General features: G+C 33.7%; 1 pseudogene; it reads left to right on the forward strand.

Annotated features, from left to right (window-relative positions):
* The first annotated feature begins 6,779 nt into the window (after positions 1-6,779).
* On the forward strand, positions 6,780-7,718 carry LOC139044079 (olfactory receptor 2L5-like; annotated as a pseudogene).
* The last annotated feature ends 235 nt before the right edge of the window (positions 7,719-7,953 follow it).

A 7,953-nucleotide genomic window follows, 5' to 3' on the forward strand; every position in this document is an offset into this window, starting at 1 on the left:
ATCATTGCTAATCCAGTCAGCTAATATAAACCATTATATACTCTTTCTCTCTTTAGTAGAACCTGTTGTGAAAAACTTGAAGGAAGGTGGACTCTCATGTAGCGCTCCGTCTAAGGATACTGTGGAGAACTATGCTTGTCTTCATTTTAGAGGACACTCTCTGGGTATCTGATGCTGATTCTATGAAAGCCATTTTATAATGCTGTGCGTCCTAACTGATGGCAACGTAAAACAATACTTATTGTAGACATGCAGATTGAGGTATGATCAGCCAATTTTCAGAAACTAAGATTAACTTTATGTAGGTAATGCATTCAAAGCCCTCCCAGTAAAATTGACCTAGTAACCGGGTTTACTTCTTTCCTAGCCCTACAGATGAGTAAGGAAGGTCACTTTAGGGAATTTCCAGCATTTTAGGATATTTAAGGAATCTTGAGAAGATAGGGAGTGATCCAAATTTCTGTGAAACTTGGGAGAGAGTGTCATAATTTTGAGGCTTTTAAAAGTCTAATTTTTTATAACACTTCCACCACAGCCAACATAAGGAGACTTCTTAGGGAAGTCCTCACTCTATGTAAATGACCACACCTTATTTTGTGATCAATAATGATCTTACTTCGGGAATAGTTTTGATCAAAAATGAGAAGCATGTACGGTAAAAAAAATCTGTGCTTCAGTGGAAAATCCTGCATTATCTAGACTGGAGGACACGCCTCCGTTTCCCAACTCCATCACTAGGTAACTGTACAGGCTTAAATGGCTCATTTTGTATTTCTGTGATTCAGTGTTGTTTTATATTGTAATAATTAGACTATATTTTTAAAAAACTGTATGTTCCATAAATATATAAATCATTAAAATAAGGATTTTTTCAGTATTTAATTTTCAACTCTAAATACAACCATAGGAAAAAAGAGGTCTTCAATGATATTGATGCATATTGACTTCAAGAGATAGTAATATGTAATTCATTTTGAAATGAGCAGGATTTGGATGGTTTTACTCAACATATAGAATATGTACATCTAAAATCCAATTACACAGGAGATGTTATGGGTGTTTATTTGCAAGCAAAATCTCCTAGGTACTGACAATTTTGTATTGGAGCAAGATATGAGCCGGATTTCACTTAGAGGCTTTGAGAGACCATTTTTGTAAGATAATGTGTGTGGTTGCAGTGTGGTCAAGAGAAAATGCAGTGAAGCCAGTGTATATGAGAAAATAGAAGAATATGTTGAAATGGTTAAACTGTAAGCACTAAAATAATTATATTTGTGTTTTAAGGACATTTTCACCACCTATATAGAATTTCTATTTTAATAACTTTATTTTGTTTTCCATCCTTTTCAGTTTTTTTGTGTTGGTGGATAAAAAGTGACATATCCTTATTTCAGACCCATTACTACAAAATACTTAATATTTGAGGGATAATATAAAAGACTCATTTAGATAGATAGATAGATCTTAGAATCCAGCTATCCAACTATGTATCTTAAGGTAAAGTCACTTAAAATCTCTGAACCTCAATTTTATTATCTATAAAATGTGGGTAGTGATATCAAGCCCAACAATTAGTGGCCAATATTAAATACAATTTAATCCTAGAACATATCCTGACAAATTACATGTACAGACCTATGGGAATGGTCAATACAGGTTTACACAATTATCTTATTTTCCAAGTAGGGCATGGTCCAGATTCAAGGCTTGTTTCTTCTGTTCACTATGAAACCAGCATCAGAATTTTTTCTGCTAGTTCTTTCCTCCTATGAATAACATCATTAATGTTGAAGTCTAAATTGCAAAGTTTTTAGGGAAATTTAAAAAATCAAAAAGATGGAATATTTTGTGAATGGGCTGCAAATAGGTTATTGTTCTTCTAGTGGATAAAAACAAAATAAAATCACAAAAATAAGCTATTTGGATTTATTTTTACCTACAAGAAAAAGTCCCCTTCACTTTAGACCTTGAAATATTCAAGGCTGACAGTAAATATTTGAGATTGCTTTCCCATCATGTACAGAGGTCCTTTGGATGATATCACATGACAGCAAATTAGAACATTACCACAAGAAAAATAAAAAAAAAAAATACTCCATTGGCTGTCGTGATACCTGGCATCAAATACAAGATCTGAAGTGTCATTCATTATTTATGTTCTTTATGTTCCATGATATATATTTTTTTACCTTTAGAGTCGGATAATACTAATTCCCTCATGGAAACTTTGTCATGGACAGCCCCATGTAAAATACATATGATAGAAATGATCATAATTTCATTGGTAATTTCAAATACCACATTTTTTACCTGTCAATAATTAAGTTACTAATATAAATTATATACTATGGAATCGGTCTAATATGCTATATCATATCGAATCCAAATGACATTTATGAAAAAATTTGCTTTCCTAATTTTTCCTTTACAACATGTCAGAAGCTACACCTTATTCAAAGATGAATTGATCTGCACATGATTTGGACTCTGCTATAGGTTTTGTATAATATATTTGAAGTTCCAAATATGGAATATTTTAAGTTATATTTAAATTCTAATTTTTTATTTTAACTGTAGTAAATATACACACTATAAAATTTACCATTTTGTCCATTTTCTTTTTTTGCCCCTGAGCTATCATCTGTTGCCAATCTTCCTCGTTTTGCTTGAGGAACGTTGTTGCTGAGCTACCATCTGTGCCAATCTTTCTCTATTTTGTATGTGGGATGCTGCCACAGCATGGCTTGATGAACAGTGCATAGGTCCACGCTCAGCATCAACCTGGGAACCCTGGGCTGTCAAAGCAGAGTGCACAAACTTAACTGCTATGCCATGAGGCAGGCCCCCCATTTTATCCATTTTTAAGTATATAGTTCAATGAAATAAGATACATTCACATTATTGTCTAACCATTACCATCATAACCCCAGAACATTTTCATTTTAACCAACTGAAACTCTGTATCCATTAAACACTAACACCCATTCCTTTCAACTCCCAGCTCCTGACAACCAGCTCTCCACTTTCATCTTTAGACTACTTTGGGTAACTCAAATATGTGAAATTATGTGTATGGCTTGTCGTGACTGCCTTATTTCACTTAACATAATATCTACAAGTTTTATCCACATTGCAGCATGTAGCAAAATTTCCTTCCTTTTTAAGACTAATATTCCATTATATATATATATATATATACACCATATTTATTTATCCATTAATCTGTTAATGGATACTTGTGTTGCTGCTACCTTTTAGCTATTGTGAATAAAGCTTCTGTGAACATGGATGTGCAAATATCTGTTCTAAACTTTGATTTCATTCCTTTTGGACATATACTCAGAAATGTAATTGCTGTATCATATGGTGATTTTATGTTTACTTTTGTGGGAAACTGTCATAACATCTTCTACAAGGGTTGCACCATTTTGCATTCCCACAAACACTGCATGTGTTAAAAATTCTTCACATCCTCACTAACACTTGTTATTTTCTTTCTTTTTTTAAATAGTAGCTATCCTAATGAGTGAGAGGCGGTATCTTATTGTAGTTTTGATTTGAATTTCCCTAATAATTAGTGATGTTGAACATCTTTTCCTGAGTTTATTGGCCACTTCTATGCCTTCTTTAGAAAAATGTTTATTCAGTTGCTTTCCTCATTATTAAATTAGATTTTCTGTTGTTGTTGTTGAGTTGTAGGAAGTCTTTATATAATTCTTGTATCAATCCCTTATCTGATACATATTTTGCTAATATTTTTCCATTCTGTGGGTGGCTGATTTACTCTGTTGATAAAGATTTTCAACGCACAGAATTTCGTTTAATTTTGATGAAATCCAACTTATCTACATTTTTGTTGTTGTACATACATTTGTTGTCATATCCAAAAATCACGGCTAAATCCAATGTCATGAAAATTCTCCCCTATGTTTTCTTCTAAAATTTTGTAGTTTTAGTTCTCTGTTTAGCTCTTTGATCCATTTAAGTTAATTTTTGTGTGTGGTGAAAAGTAATGGTACAATTTCATTATTTGCATGTGGATAACCAGTTTTCTCTGCACGTTGTTGAAAAGAAGTTCCCACTGAATGTTTTTGAGACCCTGGTCAAAAATCATTTGACCACATATGTGAAGGGTTTGTTCTGGTATCTGTATTCTAGTTTATTGATTTGTGTCTGTCTTTATGCCAATACTACACTTTATTATTGTGGCTTTGTAGTAAGTCTTGAATCAGAAAATTATTTTATACGATTGTTTTGGCTATTTGGGGTACTTGAGGCTCTATATGAATTTTAGGATGTATTTGTCTATTTCTGCAAAAAACCTCACTGGAATCACGATAGACATTTCATTGAATCGGAATTTTCCTTATGGTAGTATTGACATCTAAATAACATTAAGTTTTCCAATCCATGAACACAACATGCCTTTGTGTTTATTTGTCTCTTCTTCACTTTCTTTCAGCAATGTTTTGTGATTCTCAGTGCACAAGGATGTTGCCTTCCTTGTTGAGTGTATTCCTAAGTATTATATTCTTTTTGACGATATTATAAATGCAATTCTTTCTTAAATTCTTTTTAGGGTCGCACATTTACTAGCGTACAGAAATACAAATGATTTTGTATCTTGCAACATTGCTGAATTAGATTGTTGGTTCTAAGAGATGTTTTGTGCACTCTTTAGAATAGAGCCCTTCTCCCTCCACCTGCCACCACCTCCATCTTGTTTTCCATTTTCCCATCTTTTCAACATCATTACATCCACTTTGTGTGTGGGGCTGTGAAATTGACAACATTGTTCAATTGTCTAGTATATATCGCTAAAATACAAAAATATAAATTATTGTAAAACCTGATGATCTTTTAGTTACTATGTCTATATGAGGTATTCTCATTATTATTACTATTTTCTCTGTCAAGGCACTTTTAGAATTGTAAATTTACAGGCAATACTGAAAATTTTCAGAAAATGTTCTCAAGATATTTAGAATTTTCAAGAATATATTTTTCAATAAAATATTTCTCATTTACTTTTCTGTGTTTTGTTCATGCTGTTTGAATATGGTGTATCATACATATCAATTCTGAAAAAATGTTTTTTTGATAATAATAACTCCATTATTATCTTACTATGTGCTTTCTAAGAAAGACAATAAGCATATGTTGGTTTCCCTGTATTAATTCTCTAATTCTCCTACCTTGCAAAATGACAATCTTTTTCTGTTGCTTTTGCTGTTACTTTCTTTTCATTCTGATAGATATTTTCACTTTGTCTTTGAAATTTTCACTCAATCTTTTTTTATCAGTTTCATAGTTTTTAATTTGTAAGAGGCTTTCTTGTTACCTGAAACTATTTTACATGTCTCATAATATTTATCTTGTGGGATAATATGTCACAGTTCTTTGATGATATGATTCCCATTTTTGAAAAGTACATTCTCTTTCTGCATTTTTACAATGATGTGTGACTCACTGTATATTCGTGCAGAGTGTGTGTGAATAAGTGTGTGTATGTATGTACATTTGTTCATCTTCTTCTTTCATTTTGGAAACTTCCTTAAAAGTCTGGTAGCATTCAACTCTAGAATAACATGCCAGACTAGAACTTTACATACTGTGTGGAGCTTCTTCACTTACAATGTCTCTGGAGGAGAATTCCTCCTCCTACCTCCAGGAAGGACTCTCAGAGTACTATTTCCTTTTTTCCATTTAAGTGACTGAATGTTTCTCTATCCAAATTCCTTCTTTCAGAGTCTTCAACTATTTCATCTCTCATTGTGCCTTTTGCTCACCTGCTGACTTTTAATTTGTAACATGTCTATTTCTTAATCATCATAATAATTGAGTTTTAAGAGGGAGGGATGATAAATACGTGTGCTTAAATTCACATACTTATCTAGGATTGGAAATGATTCTAAATACAAGAAAAACAAAGGGAAGAAAGGAATGAGTAAGACAAAGTGTTATAAAGTAATGTATGATGTTATATAAATGTTAGAGAAGCAGAGAGATAGAAAACATGTCATTTGGAAGAGCTTGAGCAAAGTCCTGAAAGCTACACTGAGCATGGTGTAGAGATTTTCAAGTAAAGGGTCTTCTTTAACTGCAGCATTCGGAACTTGAGTGAGGAGGCAGAAGAGAATGACTTTGTGTAAGTGGCACTTAACAATAAGGATTCGTGCAATATTTAAGAACAGATGAGCCAAATTATAATATCTAACTTCAAGAAAACATCTAACTTCAAGAAAGATTTGTCATTACTTGGCCAAGTAAATTTAAGAAATAAATATAACTCCTCAACATGAGCTGATAGGCTACTGTAGGATTAGAGGAAAGTTTTAGGGCTTAAATACGAAAGAAAAATCATCCCTTATGGGTCATAAACATTTATTGATACTAGAACTATACAATGTATACAGTTACATATATTTTCTATGCTTACATTTTGAATACAACACCTGATTTTGATGATATGTGAGTCTGTGTAGGGTAGTAAAACACACTTATCCTAATAAAGTCACAATTCAAATGTTGTTTTGAAATAATTTTAAGGATTTCTAAGAAAACACTTTGGCCACAAATATTTGCATATTCAAATTTCAATGTCTGGATTAGAAAATAAGATTTTTTTTCTTTCAAATGGATAAGTTCAGTTCATTTAAGAGCCATAAAATTTTATGTAATACACAGTCTGACTACAATAATAAGTTAAAAATAGCTTATAGTTTTGTACTTAACTTACTCTCTTGTTTGACTCTAGGAAAAATAATATCAGCTCCCCTATGGAAAATTATAATCAAACATCCACTGATTTCATCTTATTGGGGTTGTTTCCACCACCAAGAATTGGCCTGTTCCTCTTCATTCTTATTGTTCTCATTTTCCTAATGGCTCTGTTTGGCAACCTGTCCATGATTCATCTCATCTTCCTGGACACCCAGCTCCACACACCCATGTACTTTTTACTTAGTCAGCTCTCCATCATTGACTTGAATTACATCTCCACCATTGTTCCAAAAATGGTTTCTAATTATTTCTTAGGAAAAAAGTCTATCTCCTTCATTGGATGTGGGGTTCAGAGCTTCCTTTTCTTGACTTTAGCAGTTGCAGAAGCACTGCTCTTGACATCTATGGCCTATGATCATTATGTAGCTATTTGTTTTCCTCTCCACTATCCCATTCATATGAGCAAAAGAGTATGTGTGCTGATGATAATAGGATCTTGGACCATGGGCTCTATCAACTCTTGTGCCCACACCACATAAGCCCTCCAAATCCCGTACTGTCAATCCAGGGCCATCAACCATTTCCTCTGTGACATCCCAGCCATGTTGACTCTGGCCTGCATGGATACCTGGGTTTATGAGTATACAGTGTTTGTGAGCACCACCCTCTTCCTCGTGTTGCCTTTTATTGGTATTGCATGCTCCTATGGCCAGGTTCTCCTTGTTGTCCACCACATGCACTCACCAGAAGGGAGGAAGAAGGCCAATTCGACCTGCAGCACTCACCTCACTGTGGTGACTTTCTATTATGCTCCATTTGTTTACACTTATCTGCACCCAAGATCCCTCAGATCTCCAACAGAGGACAAGGTTCTGGCTGTCTTCTACACCATCCTGACCCCAATGCTAAACCCCATCATCTACAGCCTGAGAAACAGAGAGGTGATGGGGGCCCTAAGAAGGGTAATTCAGAGAATCTGTGCTGTAAAAACGTAGGCAGAGCTTTTTGCATGTGTAGCCAGGACTTGGATACAAGTTCATGTATCAGTGTACAGTAATTAGAATTATTATTTTATGCCTAGAGTGCAAGAACTAAAATTAGAGCAGAAGAAAATCACTCATGTCTGGACAAAATTATTTTGCAATAAACTAATCATTTCAACCCTTATCCTTTGTTCTTCATGGTGCATTTTCACATTAACTTCAAATTCATTTCCAAATGCATTTATTT

Source organism: Equus asinus, unplaced genomic scaffold (assembly GCF_041296235.1).
Source record: "Equus asinus isolate D_3611 breed Donkey unplaced genomic scaffold, EquAss-T2T_v2 contig_583, whole genome shotgun sequence".
NCBI classification, from domain to species: Eukaryota; Metazoa; Chordata; class Mammalia; order Perissodactyla; family Equidae; genus Equus; species Equus asinus.